We start from the raw sequence: 23,603 nt of genomic DNA, 5'->3' as shown, positions 1-23,603 counted from the left end.
GTATTTGGAAATGAAAACATTTTAGGGGTCAGGAGATACATTTTAATTAATTAAACAATGTTTCTTCTTTCTCAAAATCCCAGTTTGCAAAATGAAATAACTTCAAAATTGTAACCAAAGGAATACCAGTATTATTGGGGGCAGAGTGATAGTGGCTCTGTGGCTAAGGATCTGCGCCTGTGGCTGGAAGGCTGCCAGTTCAAATCCTGTGGCCAGCAGAGGAATCCTACTCTGTTGGGCCCCTAAGCAAGGCCCTTAACCCCAGTTGCTCCAGGGGCACTGTATAAATGGCTGACCCTGCACTCTGACCCCAAGCTTCTCTCTCGATGCCTGTGTGTCTTATGGAGAGCAAGCTGGGGTGTGTGAAAAGACAAATTCCTAATGCAAGAAATATAAATTGTATATGGCTAATATAGTGATCTTATCTTATTGCAGTTATACTGGCTATTGTAAATTTGAAAAAAGAAATGTAGCAGAGCAAATAAAAAATATGATGAGCTATTTATCAGATGTTAGTTCACAAGGATTTTAGTGTTTTAAGATGGAAATTGGATTATGAGCTTGCATATGCTGTAAGAAACTAGAGATATGAGGTTTATTCACTTGCAATTATTGTAAGCACTTGCACTGTGGAGGTCAGAGTTTAAATAAAAAAATCATTTGTATTCTAAAGCATCAGTGGTAAGCATCCCTGCCGTGTTTTAAGTATTGCAATTGAAAGTTACTTACGTAATGTTAGTGTATCGTATGTGATTATTAGCATAATCAACCTCAGGTTCCTTTACAAAAAGCTCTGTACTTTGTGGAAACCTGGGTTTCATGCAGTTCATCACAATACAAATTCCCTTTCAATAATAATCCAGTATTGTTTACAGACTCATGAGCAGAAAAAAATTACATCCTTGTTTACAGCACTAAAGATTTTATGCATTTTAAAAATAATTTTGCTGCAAAAAATTGGAATTAGGTGGTACTATTGATGTCATTTGACATTCAGAACATTTTCTTTTTGAAAAGTACAAGAATGGCAGCTTTTGAGGGGAGGCTGAAGCTAATGTAATGTGATTTCCAATTCTTCTCCCCTTTAAACACATAGCACAGTTAAAACAACAAAGCAAATTAGTTAACAAGGTCACACTCCCTGCTTTTTCCCTACATTTTCAATCTGGTACCAGAGGTGGGTGTTAGAATCAGACAGCCAGAGTGCTATCAGTTGGTCCAATTTAATGTGTCTTGTAACACACAACATGACAGCCCAATATTACAGGTTAATTTTCTTTGTGTTGTTTATGCGTGGTGTTTTATTCTGCTTACACTGTAGGCGAGTAAACAATTTCACGTATCTCTAAACTTAAATGAGGAAATTCTGCCCAATAGGCCATGGTGCGCCTGCACCAATTAGCAATTTTATCAGTCACATTTAGCCAGAATAAACAGTGACAGCCTTCATCATGATCAAGTTAGGGTTGTGATCATCAGAAGATGATATACTTCTTGCCTAACAATGATACTGAAACATTGTCTAGATGAGAAATCAAGACAAAAGGCAGTGAATGTAACCTTGCCATTAACACGGTTTAACAGTTCCCATGTTGTTTTAATTATCTGCTGTTTTAAAATGTGTTTAAAGAGCAGAAAGACTGGAAATCCCCTTACATTAACTGCAGACTATAACCAAACAATTGTAACGAACAGTTCTTTCCGGACCCTATGTGGACAACACAATCCGACGAAGTGGGGGAACACTGGGGAAACGTCATGCAGGAATACGGGGCAGAAGACAGGGGGGCGTGTCCAAGGTGCGCTGGTGCACGGGGGAGGCGTGGCCGAGGCGAACAATCCACAAGAGTAATCCTTAGAGTATCCAAAAACACATGAGTAAGTCCAAAACCAGGAGATCCATCAAAACAAGGGAATTAAAACCACGAAGGCCGGGTCGGAACCGGCAGACAAGGAACAGGATCAAAGGTTAAAACCTTAACGGGACCAGGCGCTTCCAGGTCCCGGACTCGCACGATATGGAAATCAGATGCAGAGCCCAGATGAGCGTCAGCGCCTGGCTTTTAAGGTGGGCTGGGAATTGTGAGCAGGTGCATAGAATAAAGTCTTGAGTGAAAGGGCTGGAGCACCCTTAAGGAGGGGGGACTGATATCGTGACAACAATACTGTACCTCAGGGTTTTAAGAATGTGTCAAATGTTCCTGCAACAGTATAAGGCTATTCCAGCCAGAGTTTTAATTTTACTAAACATTTCTTATTCACAGAGATTAAGAACACACAAATAAATTAGATTAAATACATTAGATATTTTTTCTCTTTTACCATTGTCTGTGTTCGTTGCTGACCACAGCAATGTATTTTTGAATTGCTGAAATGTATTTTTAATGTGAGGAAAACAGCTACACTGGACAGTGATTTGCCAAATTAAATACCAGCCAGAAGGGCTCATTACTGCAAGTAACAAGAAGTCTGTCGATTAATGATGTCACACAATGTGACATAGCTAAAGTAGATGCAATTTGAGCTAACTTGGTCCACTTGTTCATTTCATCATTCACACCTTGGCAGTTCTAAATAAGATCACTTCATTGGCCATATACAATTTCTTATATTACAAATTTGTCTTTTCACATACCCCAGCTTGCTCTGCATGAGACACACAGGCATGGAGAGAGAAGCTTGGGGTCAGAGCACAGGGTTAGCCATTGTACAGCACCCCTGGAGTAACTGGGGTTAAGAGCCTTGCTCAGGGGGCCAAACAGAGTAGGACTCCTCTGCTAGTTGCAGGATTTGAACCCACAACCTTCCGGCCACAGGCATAGATCCTTAGCCACAGAGCCACCACTCTGCTTTTGATATAATTGATAAAGAAGCGACCAAGTTATCCTTATTTGTATTTTATTATATAATTCAGGTTACATAATATTGTTAAAGACCTGTTTTTACTATCTTGGACCTTTTAACTGATCTCATCTCTTTGGATTATCTGATCTCTATAGCTTTGTTGTTTGCAATCCAGCATCCAGTTTCACCTGAAAAAGCATAGATATAGTACATAGGTTTTGGTCTGTGGCTAGATATACAGATACCTAAAAGAAAATGTGCACTGTAATCTCATTGCAAAACAGTGCTCACTGCTTGTCTTATGGTTTTGTTCATAAACTAAGAATGTATAATTCTAATTTGTAAATAATGCACTTTCAGTACAAAAAAATATTAAGATCACTAGGTGTAAACTACTGTATTACACAGACATTTTTCTCAAAGTCTTGAATTAATCACCATGCAATAACTACTAGATTTTAACTATTAGATAAAGTGTTATTGATGCAAGGGATGCACATCTTTGGTCAAATGATAAAAGAGTACATTTATTTCTTGGTAAGTCTGGTTTTGGATTAAAGGGTAGACTAAATATTAAAAAAAATCTATCTTGTGTGCTTCTATCTTTCATGGTTACAGAAATGCTGAAGCATCAGGCATCACTGCTGTGGTGGTTTTCAGAAGCACCTACTCCCCCTTTAATATTCTGGACATTTTGCCTTTAAATCTCACTTACAGTTCCTGTCTGGAATACATATGGTGTGTTCTAATTAAGCTGTTTCCATTCATTTTACAGCCAACTAACAAATAACTGCTTTAGGCCTTCTGTAGTGTTAATTTGATTGCATTGCACAGTGTGGGCTTTGGGGATTTGTTTTAAGATATAATGGCTGAAGATGCTGCATTTTTTGCTTTTAATAATTGTGAAAGCTTGGGGCATGGGTTAGTGTTATTGGTTATTGGTTGGATAGTGTGTTTCCTGGAATTTACCTTTAATAGTAATTTCTCAACCCAGCTGCTGTATATATGTATAACAACCAGCATTTGTGTGTTTTTTTTTACATTTCACTTTATATGTTTGTTTGTTTCAACCAGCAATCATGTTAGTTGTGGTTCTTAAATAAAAAAGTAATGAAACATTTAGGAAACTAGCAACACCGAAGGCACTGTTCTAGCTCAAGAGTTAGTGCTACTGAAACTGGAATATGCTGTTGGCCTTGTAATAATGTGATATGCCATGTGAGAATGTTTTAAAAAGTCTTGCATTTTTTAGCACAGTTCTTCAAATTCAGACTGTCTTGTGAAATGAAGTATAATAGTATGTCTACTACTAAATACAATTATAAATAATCGATTCATATATTATTTACCACTTTCAAGGATATGTACATAACTTTTACTTATGGGTAAGGGAAGAAAGCTGTATACATTTTTAAAGGCAAGCTTTTAACATTGCTTAATAGGGTGACATGTTTATCCTCTGAAAAAGTGCAATGAAGGAGGTATCCATCATTGAATGAATTTGTGTGTTTTATAAAATTGAAACAGAGCACATACAGTATATACTGTACATAGTTGTCTTTACTTTGGACTCATCACCTCAGCAACTGGAGCGCATTAAACTTGCAGAGAAAGTGACGGTTAGATGGAAAATTAATTAAATAATGCCAGCACAGGGATGGGCACAGCTAGTGAAGAAACTTATGTTGCTCACGAGTTAAGCCTTGGGCTTTGCCATCAGCCATGAGCTCACTGTGACTGGAATGCCTCAGGCAGTGACACACAGTACTTCTGGTTTGGATGGACTTGAATTGGCCAGGAATCTTTGGTCTGCAATCTGTAAACCCTGAGATTACATGGATACTTGGATACAGGGCTTTCAGTAGTTATGGAGAACTGCCTCGTTCTTCCGTTTAATGTTGGCTTTCCTGTATGCACCATGAAAATTTCAGCTGGCTCCAGCAGTGGACATCTTGGAAAAAAGTAGGCGAAGTCCTTTTTCCTCTAGTGATAGTGCAACATTGATTTAAAACTCCAAATTAAGCTGGGGAAGTGTGGTGGGAAAGATAATGCAGGACTGATATCTTTCAAGGATCTTTTTCCCTTACAGAAGACGCAGAGAGGTCAGGTAGGGGAAGAGGAAGTCAGTATAAAGAATTGGCAAGGTGTGTGGAATATTGCACATACATTGCACAGCAAAGTTAAGAAAAATGTAAATATGACTAGTGGTGATTGGTAGATTCAGCTTTCTGAAGCGTGCTGTTCATTTCAAGTTAAAGTAAGACACGCTTCGCTTAATTAAATATCCTTATATGTTTTCCACTGTACGGTGCTTTTCTAAAAAAGCGAACTTATTTTATTAGTAGGACATTATGATTTGTAGGATCACACTGTATTTATTAAACAACTTTGTGATCAGTGTAGTTAGATGAGTCAGCTTACTGAGAGGGTAATGCTCAAATCAATATATATATACAGTAAGGCTGAATTATGCATTTCACTATCGTATTCATCGTGTTGTAATTACGAAGCATAGCTGAAGTAGAGCTATTGATCTGTTCTGTTGAAGCATTAGCTAATTATGAATAGGAAGGATCTTGTTTTTAAAATGTGGTTTGGGGTCCTCATTTGCTTTAGCCCGGAGCAGTCTTCAGAGATGTTCTTACTGGTGCTGTTGCCGAGTGTTCTCACGGCTGACAAGCTGAAATCAGTAGAACTTGTCAGGAGGCTAAAACTCCAATGTAAACAGGACCTGTCTCAAAGCTTATACAGTATAAAGCAGACTTGTAAACAACACTGATAAGCGGAACTTCATCCCTCAAACCACATTTCAAACTGTTACTCATGTATTCAGTATGACCGCAACAAATACTGTTATACTATACTACTGTATGTAGCTGTTACACTTCATCTGATCTGTATTTCTCCATTTTTGTTTTTTTAATAGAGTTGCCCCAAACTAAACTATTTTAAAATTTGCTTCTTTCGGCTAGCTAGCTATAATTTCCAACTCTTTACCAATGGGGGTAATTCAAGGTAGCTTTCAGCTTGAGTTGCCAGAATGTCATTACATGAGAAGAATGAGAGCTCAAAGACTTGCCCATTTCTGGAACTTGTGAACAATTTTTTGATTGCTGCTGGCTTCTGGTTGATATATAGACATAATCTTAAGTCTGCAGACTCAGTTGGCTGTTCAGTGCTATAGTACATGTTTAAAGCGCACCATGCCTTAACTCATGCTGTGAATGATTCTTTTTCTGTCATAAAAGAAATGGCTTGGATTTTACCCAGCAAGCTACCTCGCATGAACTCTGTTTTAGAGAAAGTTGCCTGAAGACTTTCTGTTACTGTGTGACTAGAGACACTACCTTTTATAGAACCCAATCCAATGTCAAAAAAGATGCTTGTGTTACTGTAACGTTTGTATTTTTAAAATTACAGAGAATAAAAAACGTGCTTTGTCTTTATTGTATCCCATAAGCTTTTTTAATCCATGAAAATGTGATATTGTGCATTTTAGCTGCTTTTAAAACATTCTGACATAGTGTGGGAAAAAACTATAGTGCTAAATGTATCAGATTTAATTGCTTTTTTTAAACTTGATAGTGACTCAAGGATTTGTAAGTGGAAACCACAAATGCAAGTGACATTCAGACCTTGTGGAAGAAAGCTTACAGTGCTATATTTAATTAGTTATAACATTAATCTCATTTTCTGTCTCTGTGGTGATTTACATCGCTGGTACACATACAGTAAAAGCCGTGGTCTATGAAGAAACCAGGATGATGTAATGAATGGTTGTGTAGGAAGATGGGACTGACTGTTCATCTTCAGGCTTATGGCCAGATCTTCCATCTGTTCCAGTCTTATTCAGAAGGATTACAGTATTCATTCAGTCCCCTTCTCTCCTATCAATAAACTGCTTGAACCAGCTAATGTGTGTGCATTCCCTCCCTCTACTGCTAACAACGTAATGCATTCATGCAATCCTTGCACACCCAAATACATAATTTTTATTAAAAAGTTGCTGACCTTGCTTCCTGCAGTCATGACAACAACGCCCCTTCCTGCTTTCACAGGTTCATGTTTCTCTCACTTTACTGCTGGTGTTACTGCCTACTGTATGTAACTGAGTTAATAGCTCAGATGAGAGCTTCCACCTGTGTCCTGGATCCTATTCTTATTCCCCTACTCAAAGCTAGTTTCTCAGCTCTGCCCAGTTGCTACTTACCTCATAAATGAGTCCCTTAGATTCGGAACTGTTCCCATAGGTTTAAAGTCTGCTATTGTCACGCTTGTGCTAAAAAAACCTGTCCAGATACCAGCTACCTAACATTTTCCATCGTATTTCCAATAAGCCTTTTCTCAGAAAAATCCTCAAACAGATAATGGCATCTAAATTGCAGTCACAACTTGAATTTAATTAGCTTTTCAAACCTTTACACTCAAGGTCTTCTGTCCTCTTAATGTTCATTTTCCTCTGGATTTTAGTGAACTATCAATCATCCTACTGGATTGAATGTAAAATTATTGGGTTATCAGTAGTGCTTTCCTTCACTAGTTAGGCTCCTATTTGACTTCTAGCAGGTAACTCATAAATCTTTGCAGTTTTGAAATGTGAGATTGTCCCACTTAGTCAGCATGTTCCACCCAGGGTGAACCTTGGTTTCACTGCTATGTCGTTGACACTCAAGAATATTTGCAGACTAGATCAGATACATCTATGGTAGTTTCTGCATTTTAAAGGTGTCCTTCTGACTTAAACATATTCATGCAAAAGAAATTTCTTTAGCTAAACTGTGACAAGAATGAGACTGAGGCTCGCAGATTTCAACATCACCTTTGCAAAGTTGGCAACTTCAATGTGATAGTTGACAGTGCTGAAATGAAACCTTTGGTAACAGAAAATGAAAATGGTTTTATTTGTGACCCTATGTTATTATTTGAAGTGCATGTTAGGTACTGTATCTTTCTGCCACCTGCATAACATTGCTCTTTAAAGACCCATGCTCGGCCTATCTGGTGTTGAAATATTCATAAAAGCTTTTATTTCATCAAAATTAAACTACTGTTATTACTTATAAGGTACTTAACAGATTCAGTATTTCCAGAATTTTACAGCTTGTGTATTAACAAAAACTACTCCACATCAGCACATAACTGCATTACTCCCAGTGAAAGTTATAGTGGATTTCAAAGTTCTTCTGCTCATGTATAATGCACTCAATGGTCTTACCTCTGTATTATCTTAATAGTCTTGTGTGAGAGGGTTCTAGCTCTTAATCTGACATGTGCTGTTTAATTCCTGTGAAAAACAGACTCTATACAATTAAGGAGACACTGTTTGGCAAGTATACCCCATTACTATTTTATCAGTTCTACAAAGCAGCTATTGACATTCAGTGACGTACTGTATTAATCTGTATGTTATTGAAATTGTTGTTAAAAAACGCAAGCTTTTGATATTTTTGGTTATTTCGCACTTGATAAAAAAGGTTGAAAATCTACTATTGGTTCCTATTTACTATATTATTCTACCATAAAGCCGGTTGGAATCTGTTGTTTTGTGTTTTCTTGTAAATGTGACACTTGCAGTTTTCCTCCCACTTCTGACCCTGTTGTGCAGCACAAAAAAGAACAATTACAATAATAATGAATGTGGATCTTCTGTGAACAGGACTGTCTTTTATTAAGAATAATGTACAAAAGGACCTTTAAGCTTTATACTGCATCTCATTATCTATCTAATGATTTTGAGGAGTGACTATTAATTACATTGTGTTGATTTTAAAGTAATAGAAAGGATACTTGAAAGAGTGCCCTGTTTTAGTTTAAACCTGAAAACCTCTTAAAGAATTTCTTTTTCCTGCCAGTTCGTAATAAATTTACAAAGAGCTAGGAAATCAATTTGTTTAACTGTTCCAAGGGCAATATTTAAAAAGGAATCTGAGTGGTTCACAATTTATGTTCAAATGAATATAATTAAACATTGTGACAAAAATGTTTTACTGATGTTACTACCACAGTGGTCTAAATTATTAACCATACTGTTAAGAAGAAGGTTCTCATTTTGTCAATTGAAATGCTACTTCTTATTGTTAGTTAACCAGTAAAGGTCACATAGGATGAAAATGTACTAAACACCTACCTGAAAGGACTGGATTTTTGTACTTATATATTCATTTATTAATTCCCACAGGAATACCAGTGCAGTGGCTGTACTGGATTTTGTGTGAAACAGATTGAATTTTTTTTTAGCAATTTCTTAATATCTCTTTTCCACTTTCCTCTACAAATAAATGTGAAATCTCAAAGACGTTCCTTTAAATAATATGACTCAAAGTGTTTGTATTGCATTCCCTTTTATTCAGGTTTGGAGGAAGTGTTGAGGGAAGCATAGCATCGCAGTGATTTTTATGGAAAAAAAATCTGACAAAAATTTCTGTTCGTGAATGTTTAAAACTTGCAATATATATACAGATGCAGCCATTCAGACTTCGCAATACAAACCCGTACCGCATGCAACTACCCACAAGCCACCGCGCAGTACTGCAGTACGTGATTGGCTGACCAAAATGACCGACAGGGGCACTCGTGGTGCATCGGTCGGTAGTGAAAAGATTTAATCATGTAATTTCTTTACTGTGCACATTTTAATCTGCTTAGTATTGAATATTTATATGGAATTTTACAACTAAAGGGAAATTTTTGTAGCTGAGCATAAAAAGAAGAGGAGCATAACACATTAATTTAGGGACATAAACATATTATGTAAATTGTATATTGCTGGTATTGGTAGTTTAAAGAAAAAATACACACCAGTATACCGTTTCTCCCTAAACATTTTAAGCATCAAAGTCTTACATGTGGTTATTTCGGAAATGTTTTTACGTGCTCCTTCTGACCATATTACTGTACGTTTATATACTTTGTGAAAAGTGATCGTTTTAACCTTTTCTGTGAATACGCTCGTTATCGGAGTAAACAAAAGCATACTTTTAGAATTTGATTAATAGGGAATATAATATGGAATCGCGTATCTAAATAAATTAATAACGATATAAGTATATTCAGGTACTGTAGCACAAACAGTAGTATAAGACTTTCTATTGATATGTGTACGGCTGTTTCAATACTACCGCTCGTTTTGAATGGCTGCATCTGTATGTGTGTGAAGAAGTTAAAATGCAGTGCAAATATAAATAACTGGAAAAGAATGGGGAATGTTTATGTTGTACACAGTTTAAATTATAATAATATAATTTTCTTCAGAATGTTTCAGACAAATATACCCCTTAAGCTGTTTTAAAAGAATTGTCATATAGGTGCTTGGGTTTGTTGAAGCTCTAGAGTACCTATTTTGTTTGCTGCTTCAGTACTTTTTAAATAATTTACTTTTTACTTAATGAATTTAGTTTCTAGGAAAAAATACTTTTACCAGAGGCCTTTCAGAAAAGTAACAGTGCATTTGCTCAAGTAACACTTTTGGTGTACTGTAATTTATTTATTGTGTAAAGATATACATATCTATACATTGAATTCTAATCTAAAAACTACGTATTAGACAAAACAAAATTGGTAGAGAGTTTTAGCCTGAAGAAGAATAATGTGTGTGAATAAGCTGCTCTTCAGAGTATAAATCACCCTCCATTCCAGCCTTATAAGCCCAGCCTTATAAGTACAATTATATAGGAAGGGATGAAATACTTCTATTTAGTGTACTTTAAATATCAAAGAAGTACTTTTGCTAGAAAATGTGATTCAAAATTGTCTCTATCTTTTACAAAATTAAAACATGTAGACTTGGTTGTCCCACTGTCCAATGATTTCTTTAGTGATAGAACCTCATCTTACCTGTTCCAGTTCTCCTCAGAAAATCCTGGACTCCCAACCAGAGGAATAGTTGTGTGAACTGGTATCAATGAGATTATTCTGTCTAGGGATACATAAACTGAGGAAACTAGCCTGTTTTCTAACAATGCAAACAAAGATGTGTACAGTAGCTACAGTATGCAACGTCTTTCACAATAAAACCTGGCATCAAAAGGAGTGATATATTTAACTGAGCATTGATCTTGTCACTCCACTGCTTTTTCATTTCTTTTGGAACTTTGCCCAGCCCATTGACATCAACAGCATGTTTTCTTCCCAGTGCTTTTAAAATGACACTTTTCCAGGCAGAATTTTCTAATGGATGTAAATGTGCAGTTTAATGTAACTTTGTTTCCCACCTCATCTTTACCTAGGGTGTGGTATACTTCATGTCAAACACATTATCCATCCCATGTTATACTGTACTTTACATAAAGGTGTTGCTCTGCAGCTGTAAGCTGAGAAAAGCCAAATACTCTTATGGAAGACATTTGTTTGGAAGATCTTGCATTGTCATTTCCATAAACGTTTTACATTATTAGAAAATGTGGCAGCAGTTAGTACTGAATTTCGTCTAGAAGACATTGTGGGTTTGGTCTTTAGCCACACCGTGGTAAGGCCAGACACAACTCTCAAATAAGTACTGTGAGGCAGACTATGTGTAGGTGGAGAGGGAACCCTCACCGGGCTGATATTCGATGTCAGCAGACAGATACTTGGCAAAGAACATAATAAAAAAAATACTTGTACAGTAATGCTTATGTCCCTGAAGTAGATAGCACAAAAAGATACAAATCCATCATTTGAGAACCACACAACACATTTGTCATTATTAATTCAGCATTTCAGAAATGACTGTAAGACTTGTTGTGCAGCAGTGGTGGGTATTCCTGAAATTGGAGGTTTGCTGCCCTACAAGCTTGTTTTAGATATCTAAAAGCCACCACCTGCTTGAAATCTGGAAACAATGTATTTTTTTTAGTTCAGTAAATTATGATTTCAATTAAGTGATTAAGAGCTCATATAGAAAAAAACATGTTTCCATGGCCCTCGAGTATAGGATTGAATACAGCTGATTCGTCCTCTTTTTCTCAAGCATAAATCCTAAGGAAATATTTGCTGTATTTATCATTTGTCCGTTTCCAGAATAGCTTTGTCCAAAGTAGCCACTGTATTTTTTCAGTAAATTGCTGTATGTATTTCAGAACTGTTCAAACAAGAGCGGCTGATTTATTTATTGTGCCCACAAGAAAGCATTGAGTGTTATTGGCCTTTAATGTTTTTTATTAAATGGACATAATTTTATTTCCCTATGAAGTAATACACCTCAGTCTTATTACAGGGTGAGGGAGTGAATGCTTTTTAATGTAGGTCAGTAAAACAAGTGAATTCATAGTATTAGAAAATAATGCTCCTTTCACAACATTTTGAGGAAGAGTGTATTCAGTGTAGCAATATAACGTTGTTTTAGTTGATGACGTGATACCAAAATAAAAGCTAAATGTTAGAATTATTTCGTTGTTTATTATATGTTATTCTGAGGTCTGTAGCCAAGTAGCAATAACAAAATTATGTAATTAAGAAATATAGATACTGTACATGTTTGGTCCTGTATTTCATGTTTAAAGCTGCCATGAAATTACTTTCCAGTATCCTTGAATGTAAGCCAAAGAGTACACTCCATAAAAAGGGTATTTCTTGATTAGTATTTTGAGACCGTCATTGTAATCTTAATTTGAGAGAAGAAGTGTCCTAAAGGCTAAATGAAAATGTTTTTCTAGCTCTAAAACTGTTTGAGCTTTGTGCCAGAGTGAAATGGAAACTTTTATCCAAAGCAGTAGTAATTTTATCCTTTAACAGTGCTTTTAGTTACAGGTGGCCAGGAATCAGACATTTTGCATAATGACCTCAGATTTAGTCATCAAAATTATTCAACTGTATTCCCAGTAAAAAGGTTTCTGTTCTAGTACTTCTTAGAATAACTACGTCTAGCAGACACGTGTTCTGACTCCAAAGATCTCCAAATTAGGACAGTTGGGGGAAAAAAGCAAAATAAACTAAATGACAAACATGCAAATATATGTACTGAACAAAAAAAGTAAATCACTATTTTATTTGTAGTAAAGTTGTCGGAATAAAGTATACTGATTTTGGATATTAATTACCTGTATTGATGTCAGTTCCATTAATTGATCATTTGGGACTGATCATGATACACTTAATGATATCCTGGTGTAAATCAAGAAAGAGAAATACAGAAAAAGAAACAATTATTGTGCTCATTCTTATGTGACAGCATTCCAGTAAGAGATGTGTTCTCACCTGGATGGACTGGGGCATCTAGGACTCAGAGACCAATGAACAATAACTTCCTGTCCAGGCTTTACAAGAGGAATGGGGCTGTATCCTACATGGCAGCATCTGAAATCTGGTGCATCACATATTGTTTCCAGGGGCAACCACACACGGTACAAGTCTGTGATGTTCACAGTAGACATCTTGTTTTTCAACCCTGTTGATGACAGATGTGAATCAGTTTAATTAATGTTCCTTTGCTATAGGTAAACATGTTCTAGTAAAGGTTTATCTTGATCTCGTCTGTTCATAACATGTTTTCCAAAGCCCTCTTGCCATATGTTTGTACTTCTGAGCAAATGTGAAGCTTGGAGGAAGTAATGTACTGGCCTAAGCATGCATGATTACCTCTGGATCTGGATCACTCATCTGTCTTGATGATGTGTCTGATGATGGCTGCAGCAGACCCCATTCTTGAAGTTTACAGAAGCATCTTTAACCTTCTGTATAAGTTGTCTGCTTTGGTAGCAGAAATGTTTTCATACTGGAAACACTTGGTGTGGCACTTTACCGTGATGTACAGTATGACAGAGACCGAAAACATATGGTCAGTGGCAACCAAGCAGTCCATCTGGAGAAAAAAGTGAAAAGTCAAAGAACAGCCAATCTCCAGACTTAAATGTTACATGATGAAGACAAAAATTATGTCAGATCACCCTAGAATAAGCAAAAAATGAAAGTGGGTGTAGCAAAAGCTTGGCAAAGCATCTCAAATCTCAAAAGCATCTTAATCATGGCTGCACAAAGACTTTGGTAAACTCAAAGGGTTGCAGAATCCATACAGTTATTGCTTCAGATTGGTATGCACCCCAAATATTACTTAAAGTGAATGTGTTCCCAATTATTATTGTTTCTTATAAATCGCTGGGTTGAGCACAAAGCATGTTTTTGGTCATACGATCAACTGTATGCATTAAATTAGACAAAGTGAAAAGAAGTATATTAATATTTTACTGTACTTTTCAATCATCTACAAATAAAAATTGCTGTACTATAAAATCAGAAATAATAGGTTTCCTTTTCCTGTCCCAATACTTTTGAAGGTTAAAAATCATATCTTCTAGCATTCGATGTATAAGGCTTTGAAAAAACCTTTTTTACTTTTCCAAAACTTTTGGAGAACTGTAGGCCATGCTCTGAATAATAGAATCCAGAATATGGATTATGAGATTATTAGAATTTACCTCCTTCTCCTATTGTAACTTACATTTTTACACTTTGTGAATTGTTGAGTAAAATATTAAAACCTTTTTTTAGAGAAACATTTTTGCTTCTCGAGTGAAACATCCCCAGACCTTCTCTCCAGGTGGCACCTGTGCTCCAGGAGTTGTTCTCCCAGTAGTACTAATATTTCATTCATCTTACTACAGAAACACAGGGCTCTTGATAGCTTGCCAGCAAACCCTCACTGTCTGTGACAGTCGTAATTCTAAATCACTCACACATCAATCACCCTGCATTTCGTATTATCACTGAACATTTAGAACCAGGCCCTTGTTCTGAAAACAAGTAGACAATCTTCGATTGCCACTGTTTAATAGCTTAATTGAATTTTATTAATTTGCTGAGAGACACTTGCAAAATGGCTAAAACCAAGTGTGACAATATGGTGTCAAGCCATATTTTATGGATGTGCTCAGATTGCTAAAGCACAGAGGGATATTCAGTTAATCTGCTGCAGAAATAAATGAACGTGCATGATAGAGTTTTGAGTCATATATTTATCTGCCATACATGATTTTATTCAGAATAAATATTGTGGTATTTAATTCATTTGTAAGCATTAGAAATTCCATTTTGCTTTTCCATGCTGTGAATGTCTCTAAAAAAAGTATTCATTTGTATGTTCTTGCATTGATTCATGTTGTGAATTTACCCTTTTGGTGCCTACAGCATGTATTCGTTCACATAAATATTTATACAGATTCTTTTCTGCAGTTTAAAAACTCTTTTTGATATTATGCCAAGAATTAAACAAAGTTACAAGAAAAAGAAAAAAAAAAACTTGAAACTACAATGTCATATGCAGGGTTGATGGAAAATAGCCAACATTGCTGAGAGGGTGAGGGCCTTGTTCCACATCATATTCTGGTTGCTCTTCAGGGAAAGCTGTAATGCAACCCCAATTTCTTGCTCCACAATCTGGTTCAATTGTCCTTTATGCTTTCTGTACAAAAAATTAACTTTCTTAAGATTGAGGACCAAGCATTTAATCTGCAGAGAAATTGCATTTAATTGATACAACTGCAGGAAGGTAAAGATTCATTCTGGTGTAACCACTAGAGCTGCAGTTTGGGTAATCCTTATTGTTTTTAAAGCTTTAAAACTCAGTGTAAACTTTCTACAATATTTGTTCTTTTAAAGAACCATACAATACTTGTTCATTTAAACCATTTTTCAAAATCCAGGTATCAATTTGCTTCCACCTATCAAGCTTTCAGAGGATGGCTCAGAAAAATGGTGTTAGGGACAAATGTAGTAAATGTAAATGGAGTTGTGCCACAGTGGTTGCACTGTACCCTAATGGTCTATAGTTTATGCAAACTAGTCAGTATCAGCACTGGATACGTTGATGACATTGGTTAAGTTTTCAGTGTTATTGTGTTAAACTGTAACATTAACAACAGACTTGACTTTCATAAATTTATTCCATAGTAAGGGTTATACTATACATTTTCCAGTTTTATCCATTATTTATTTTCTTGCAGATATTTCAACTATTCTTACTTTTATTTCTCACTTGTTTTACTGACAGTGGCAGACTCATTACTGGACTGTCAGAAACTGATTTATTTTCACCTGGCCAAGAAATGCTTGGCATAGGCTTTTAGATTTTAGGATTAACAACTTATTTTTTGTCATCACAAACAAGCTCAGGTGCAGGTTATCTGTTACTTATGTAACTACAGTTTGGAGGTAAAAACATAAAAAGAAACAGCTGCTCTACCACAACAGTTGTGTTTTGTGAAGTTGTTTAATGTGAAGAAATCCAGTTTTAAAATAATATATATGTGATGCTTTGTGTTCTCACTTTCTTATTTATAGACTTTATTAAATGTATTTTCTTAAAACTTTATTGTATTTTAGAAAAAAAACATCTCTGGGGATGTGTGGATGTCTTTAATAAAAGTACTCTGTAGTTTTTATTTAATAAAGCTTGCACACCAATCTTTGGTCCATTCATTACTTTCTTCCTGATTCCATTTTCTTTTGCTTTCTACAGTTTATAGAAGTGCCTGAAGCTGTGATTAATGTTAAAGTCATATCATGTGGACAGCTTTGTTTCTTTTGCACCAAATATTAGACCTGCTGGGACATCAAAAAGTAAAGAGAGGGTGATTTCAAGTCACATTTGAGTTAATAAATAGGACAATTGCTAAGGAATCTTCTCCCCATTTGAAGACACTTTGACTCTTTTTGAGACTTTGTGGCTTTGGAATCAGCCATTATCGAAGATGACTTTGCTCTGAGAAGGATAAAAACCTCTGGATCAAGTCTTATTCAGTTTCAACTCATGAGAAATAGTTTCCTTTGTACAGTTGTACTCATAGGAAAACAGTGAAATGCTGCTTCCCATGAACGTAGGGAAACAATGATAGACAAATATTCCTCTTTGCTTCACACTGATGTTTTATGTCTCCTGCCATATCTCCTACTGTCTCACAGTCATCTCCTCCTGGATGCACTCCAATCATCTTAAACTAAGCCTCCTTCTTTTCCTTTCCCTTTTTTGGGCCTCTCCTTTCTTTTACTTTTGACTTTACCACCACCTTATCTTCCTTCTGCCCCTCTACAATTTCTGCATTATACAGTGTAAGTCATATGAAGTTTGCTCATTGAAAGCAGCTATCGTACGCAGACCCTTTCAAGTCAAACGTCCATTTCTTATGATTCACTGATATGTCTTTAAAGGACGAATCAACTGAATCATATTGTAACGCATACGGCCGACAGGCACTGTGTAAGAGCCGGCTTACCAGAGCAGTGACGCCAATACCCTTCCCTGTAATAGCAGGACCACAGCCGCTGGGCTGTGGAGAGATCACTCTTTCGCTCACCAGGCTGGGTCCCTGTTTAGTGACGCGGGAGTCCTGGGTTCGAGTCCCCGACAGTGCAGGGCCGACCTGATGCAGCAAGGGCGCCCGCCAGAACCCCGAAGCGTACATTGGTGTCAGAGCGGGGTGGGATAGCCCTTCGCCGAGGACGGCGAGTTAAGTGGGGGAGAGTGTAACGCATAAGGCCGACAGGCACTGTGTAAGAGCCGGCTTACCAGAGCGGTGACGTCACCGCCCTTCCCTGTAATAGCAGGACTACAGCCGCTGGGCTGTAAAGAGATCTCTCTATCTCACCGGGCATCCTGGGTTCGAGCCCCCGACGGTGCAGGGCTGACCTGATGCGGCAAGGGCGCCCACCTTGCCACCTGAACCCCGTAGCGTTACAATATTAATCGGAGAGGTTAATGGAAAAAGTCAAGTGTCAGACATTTTTTAGCATTGTGAATATACCGCCATCTAACCGCTTCTTCTAATTCAGGGTCGCAGAGGAGCTAGAGCCTACCTCAGCAAGCAACGGGCGTAAGGCAGGATACATTCTGGATGGGACGCCAATCCATCTCAGGACACACACAGACACAGACATGTACACACTCACATCAGGGCCAATTTTCCCTGAAGACAATTAAAATACCAGTATGTTTTTGGACTGTAGTATGAGACCAGAGCACCACAAGAAAACCCATGCAAACATGGCTGTGGCTCAGCAAGCTTTCCCTCTTCTCCACTTCTTCAATGCTACCTTATTATTCCAGTCACTCCAGTGGCTCTTCATTGCCATGCACATCTGATTCCAAACTCACGTTACTGCCTACCAGTGTTTCAGTCACTCTGCTTCCACTAGTCTTCAGTCTCTGGCCTCATCATGCCCTCTGCACTCCTGCTTTTCCGCCACTCAGACCTGCTCAGTCCCCAAAACCATTAGAGGCTCTTTCTCCACCTTAGTGCGTATGGTGTACTTCTGTCACAGTCATGTGAAATTCCAAACTAGAATGGACACACGTAATGCTAATGATGGCATTTTAATCCAACATGTAAAAACAGCAGCGATGCTTTTCTTTTAAACATAATTGATAAAAAAAACACCAAAAGAGGATTAGAAAAGCGAATTTGAGGACATAAACTCACAGCAATGTCTGGTCATGGAAGGTATCCACTTTGTGATCAGCAGAACACAACAGCATGTTGATTACTGTTGTACAGTAGATGATAATATGAAGCAGAAATTGTGCTAAATGGTATTAACAACCCAGTCAAGGTTTTTTTTTTGCTTCGGTGCTTCAGGAGTTATTCTGAACTGATTGGTATAGAACATTTACATACTGCATACTGATTGTATTGCAGAGATAGAAATAACATTATTTTTTTGTAGTGTTTGGTGAAAAAAATGTGGTTCAGCAGGCTTCATTCCTTCATATGTCTTCTTTTTTTTATCCAAAATGCCATTAGTATAGGTCATTTGTAATTTAGTGTTACATTATTTAGACTTCTACTCATTTAGAAATGGAAAATATTTTGGTAGGCAGAATTGAATGCTGATAAATGATGTCAGGGTGTGTTATTCGTAAGTAAAGAAACACATTTTTATGCTAGTGCACACCCTGGACAGCAGGACATTGACTACATTCCATTAACTCAGCTCCTTTCTTGATAGATATGACAAGTCACAGCATTTATGAATTATGTTGTAGAATGCTGATAAGGAACAGGGGGAATGAAATACCTTACAGGGATTAAACCAAAGCAACAAGGTATGCAGACAATACTTTTCATCCACAATGATTAGGACAGCAGCTGTTTCATTGACACTTCCTGTGTCTGGTACATGTGTTGACTAAACCTTTGTGTCTTCCTCTTTTGACCTTCTACAGTTTTGTGTGTGTGTGAGTAAAGCTGACAGTCTTCAGCAATCAGTAATATGCAGATTATTATTTTACTGTTGAAAGTCATGCATATGCAGTTGTCATGGATGGTTTATTTTCACAGATGTTTTAGCAGCAAAATCTAATTGGAGTTCTGTGTTTTGTAATTGCTGGATATTTCAACTTTGGACAGCTAGTTGCTTCCTTAAGTTAAAAAAGAGGTCTAACATAATGTGTGGATTGTATTATACATTAATTTCAGTAATTACATAGCAATGTAAAATAATATTTCTGATTATTATTAAAGAAAAGTTGATTATTTTAATATCTTACTACCTTTTAAAACAATCCTCAGCTACAGTATAATTATCTCCATTAGACTATATACTACAGTACTTGGTATTACTGTGTTTTGTGGTTGCTGCTCACTAGATTTTGTTGCCACACTGGCATCAAAAGGCAAAATAAAGGCTATACCAGTATTTTAAACTAAACCAAAATAAGTCACTTCATACAGTGAATGTTTTTCATATAATAGCTGAAAAGATAGGTAAATGTGTGGGCTGATTTGATGCAAATACAAAACTGACAGAAATCAGGAAGAAATGTTTTTTGCCTGCTGAGTTGATGCAGAGCAGAGATGACCTTTTCCTTCAACTTACACTGATAGAAACAAATTGCATTAAACATTTTGCTGATCTTGCTTGTCGCTGGTGGCCTCTTGTTTTGTATATTCATTATATAGTCTTTTCATTTGCACTTCTGCTTATTGTATTAATTTTATTCAATGATTTTTGATAGTCTTGTTTGCATTTTATGTGCACAGTAAATAAGCCTGTGTGCTTACTGCTATAAATATTGTTTAAATTTATTCACTGACTACTGTTCTTTGTCTTTTTTATTAGTTGCTTAATAACATGGAGATATAAAGCTCTTCTTTTCACAAATTCAGTTGAGATATTTTAGCTTTTACTAAACAATTAAAAGATCAAAAGGATGCATATTTAAAAAAATAAAACAAAACTATCTATGAACCTTTCATAAAAGCTCATAACCTTAGCCTTTCTGTTAAAAAAGTGCACATCATAAAATACATCTCTAGTGAGCCACTGTAATATTCCTTTCCCATGGTGCACAGTGTTCATAGAACAGGCCAGCAGAAGGAAAGACATAAAAGATGGCCTTTAATCATTTAGACTCTACTGGAGGCTCTTACAGTTCAAGGGAATACTACACTAAGGTTGAAAACATGAATTACATTTGTGCATGTTCCATTTATTTAGTCATACTAAATTTATACTAAAGTTTACTGACCTACTGAACGCTTGTAGTGTGAGACAGAAAATCTCTGCCGTGCACTGAGTTCAATTTAAATCTGAGGTGACTGATTCAGCTAAAGACAGCACTGACCCTCACCAAATACTGACATTATGCAGTAGTTTTTGTTTCTTTTGCTGTCCTACAAATAGATTAAACAATTCCATCCCTGGTTTATGGAAGCTTGGGAATAATTGGTATCTTTCAGCATGCTGTTTCATATAAATTGCTAATAAACGTTAATGTATTTTCATATTGCCTATGGTTATAATATGACAAACATCACAAAAATGAATAATGGAGAGAGAATTTGTTCTGGAAATTTCCGTTATTGTCTATTTCATATTTTCAAATTTTCAGTGAGATTCATATTAATTTCTCTAAAATGGTGGGACTGTAATGTAATAGGAAATGACAGTCTAACACAGACATATCCTCAAAGTGGGTTTACGTCTGTTTCTTACAGTATATTGTTTTAGTTCAGAAAATTAGAAGTCCATTATAATAGTTTTACGTTTTATGTTTTTAGGCGTTATGGTATTTTTGCCAGGTACCTTACAAAAGCATCTTGACATAATAGAATAATAAGTATTCTATATAGCCGGAACATGTATGTACCCAACAATGTTTTAATACATATATATTTACTTACATCCGTTACTATTGGAATTACTGAATAATGTTCTGACTGTATCTGATTAAATTTCTGTTCTGTGTATCAATGTTAAAATCAGATTTAAACAAAGGGATATTGAAAATCCAAAAATCTGCAGCCCATCATACCTCCTAGGCAGGTAAAAAACAGTCTATCTATTTTAAGCACTTATAAATCTGTAACTTGTCGCTGAAAACTTTTTAGGTGGCTGTGACAGATCAGGAATGCTATGTGCCTGGAAATATGGGTGAGGCAGACATGAAATCAGACAAAAAGTTCTTCGTTCATACTGCAGACTGATACCTAAAATAAAAACACAGTATCTTGGACATACACATAAACAGAATAATGATGATTATTATTTTACTGTATTATTGTATTTATTATTTGTTATTGTTCCCAGGCATTTTTAGCCAGGAGTTAAAAATGTAAAAATGGTGTCTCACTGTGTGGGTTGTGTGCTTGACAGTTAGAAGACACAATATTAGGAGAGACATTGTTCTCTGTGAGCCAGGGAGACACTAAAAATGATACTGAATAATCTGTCAGTGGTCTTGTGCAGGCTAATGTGGTCCAGCTTTCTACATTATTCACATGGTCTTATAGTACTTTCTTCTTTCTGAGGTTGAAGAGTTAACATTCTTCACCACCTCATCACGCTACAGCATATAGCTCAATATCACTACATGTTATAATAGCTGCTGGTATGTTCATGATAAGTTAAAATCATTCTTATATACTGTATTATCTGCTTTTGTTTAAAAACTCTTTGTCATTTTCTTGGTATGGTAACTATATTTGAAATGTACCAAGATAGTAAATGTTCTTTACAGTATAGAATTTGTTATATATACTGAGCTCCAGGCTTCCTTGTCTTTGTGCTTACATTAGACAAGCATCTTATTGTCAATAAGATAGATATGTTTTCTATTAGGTATGATGGGAGCAATCTCATACTCAAGTTCACAGTTCCTGTATGTCGTTTTTTTACCTATGCAAAATAATCTGACCCAATAATCAATTAGAAGATGGTAAGATGATTTATTGAGCATTTAATTAATTATAGACATACAGTATATCACAATAACTGGAATGTTAAAATGTCAAGTCGCTTTAAAATTTTGTGATATTATTATTTTGTTCAATGACCACAGCTTAGTACTACTTTGCAGGTATCCAGTTCTAGTCACAGTCACAGTACTAGAACACATTAATAAATCATTATTAACAGATTGAACAACTGCAATTATTTTTGATTAGAGTTGCAATTGCAGTTACAGTACTTGCTGAACTCTGCAATATCAAAGTCAGCAGTATTGACATGTAAAAATGGTCAATTCCATTGTGGTACAGTTCCAATGTTCTTGGCCCTACCTGGTTTGTAACCTTTCTCCATTCTTATATTTTAGCAGAATTAGAGTGCAATTAGAATTTTGTAAAACACTTTGTCAATAACTTTAGTAATTTATTGGCTGCAGCTCCATGTGGGGTGATTAATATAGTATAGAGTATATGGAAAAAAGTCATGAAAAAGTAACTTTACAATAATTAAAAATAAGGAACTGCAGACGTAGTCTATCAATGTTCTACTTTTAAAAGGCACTGTATATTACTCAACACATCCACTGGAGTGTATTGTGATTTGCCCATATTAAGTTGTAAAATAGTTTCAGAAAAATCAGTACCTCAGGGTGGTAATTACTTACGTTCTCATTCTATTGCAGTGCTGTCTAAAATATGTGGATTCATGAATAATTGAAGTATAGAGAAAGGGGAAGTAGGGGGGTCGGCACCCTAATTGCAAAAAAAAAATTGAAATGGTGTCACTTGTGATTTACTTAAGCTGCAAGCATTTATGCATAATATAGCGGAACAAAATGTGTGGCTACAGCTTCAAGTTCAGAAGTGTTATGCGCTACATGTTAACAAACGTTATTTCAGTTCTGCATGAGCTTTAGTGCCACAAATGGTTCTCTTAGAAATCTAATGAAGGTAACATGATATGTGGTTTAAATGGCCTTTCAGACAACGGCACATTCCTGGTATTGAAACATAGAACAGGATTCTATAATGGGCTTAATTTCCATTACTCAAACACAAGTTACTGTACCTTAGGCTGCCATATGATTTTTTACTATTTCTCATTTTTATGGAATCATTTTTTAATTATATTTCTTCTCCTTTGCTGTGTGAGCACTATTTTTGAGTTTTAATACCCATAGTCTGGTATCTTGTTGATACCAATCTGGCCTAATTCAGACTTCAAGATTTATTTTATACCGTTTTTTCTTTCTCAATGTAAATTGAGCTTTGGATATATAATTATGTACTTAGCTACAGCTTCACATTTATTAGAAAAAGTCACTAAATCACAGAAGATATACAGTAGCATTCTTGTTCTGTTTTCCATATACAGTCCTTGCAGGTAAATCACTCTTCTCTTCCAGAGAAATAAAGGTATTGACATTCTAGAGTATTTTAAATTAAGATGGTCTTCACTTGTTCCAGGGTTTGCATCCTATACATATTTTTTTAAACGTATCTTACTTTTATGTTCTAAATTGCATCACTGTGATATACAGTGCAGCCATAAGGCGGAGTAATGTTGTCTACACACCCAGTGCACAATCTGTGGGATTTGAGGAGCAAAACAAAGGGATTGGCCAC

The 23,603-nt window shown here is 36.1% G+C and overlaps 1 protein-coding gene across 1 annotated transcript in view; it reads left to right on the top strand.

The window, feature by feature from the left end:
- Positions 1-23,603, top strand: part of chsy3 (chondroitin sulfate synthase 3) — a 150,658-nt gene that overhangs the window by 22,702 nt on the left and 104,353 nt on the right. The window lies entirely within an intron of this gene.

Source organism: Lepisosteus platostomus, chromosome 4 (genome assembly GCF_059453375.1).
Source record: "Lepisosteus platostomus isolate fLepPlt1 chromosome 4, fLepPlt1.hap1, whole genome shotgun sequence".
Classification (NCBI taxonomy): Eukaryota; Metazoa; Chordata; class Actinopteri; order Semionotiformes; family Lepisosteidae; genus Lepisosteus; species Lepisosteus platostomus.
The sequence above is the reverse complement of the archived record's forward strand: the minus strand, read 5'-3'. Positions and strand labels throughout refer to the sequence as shown.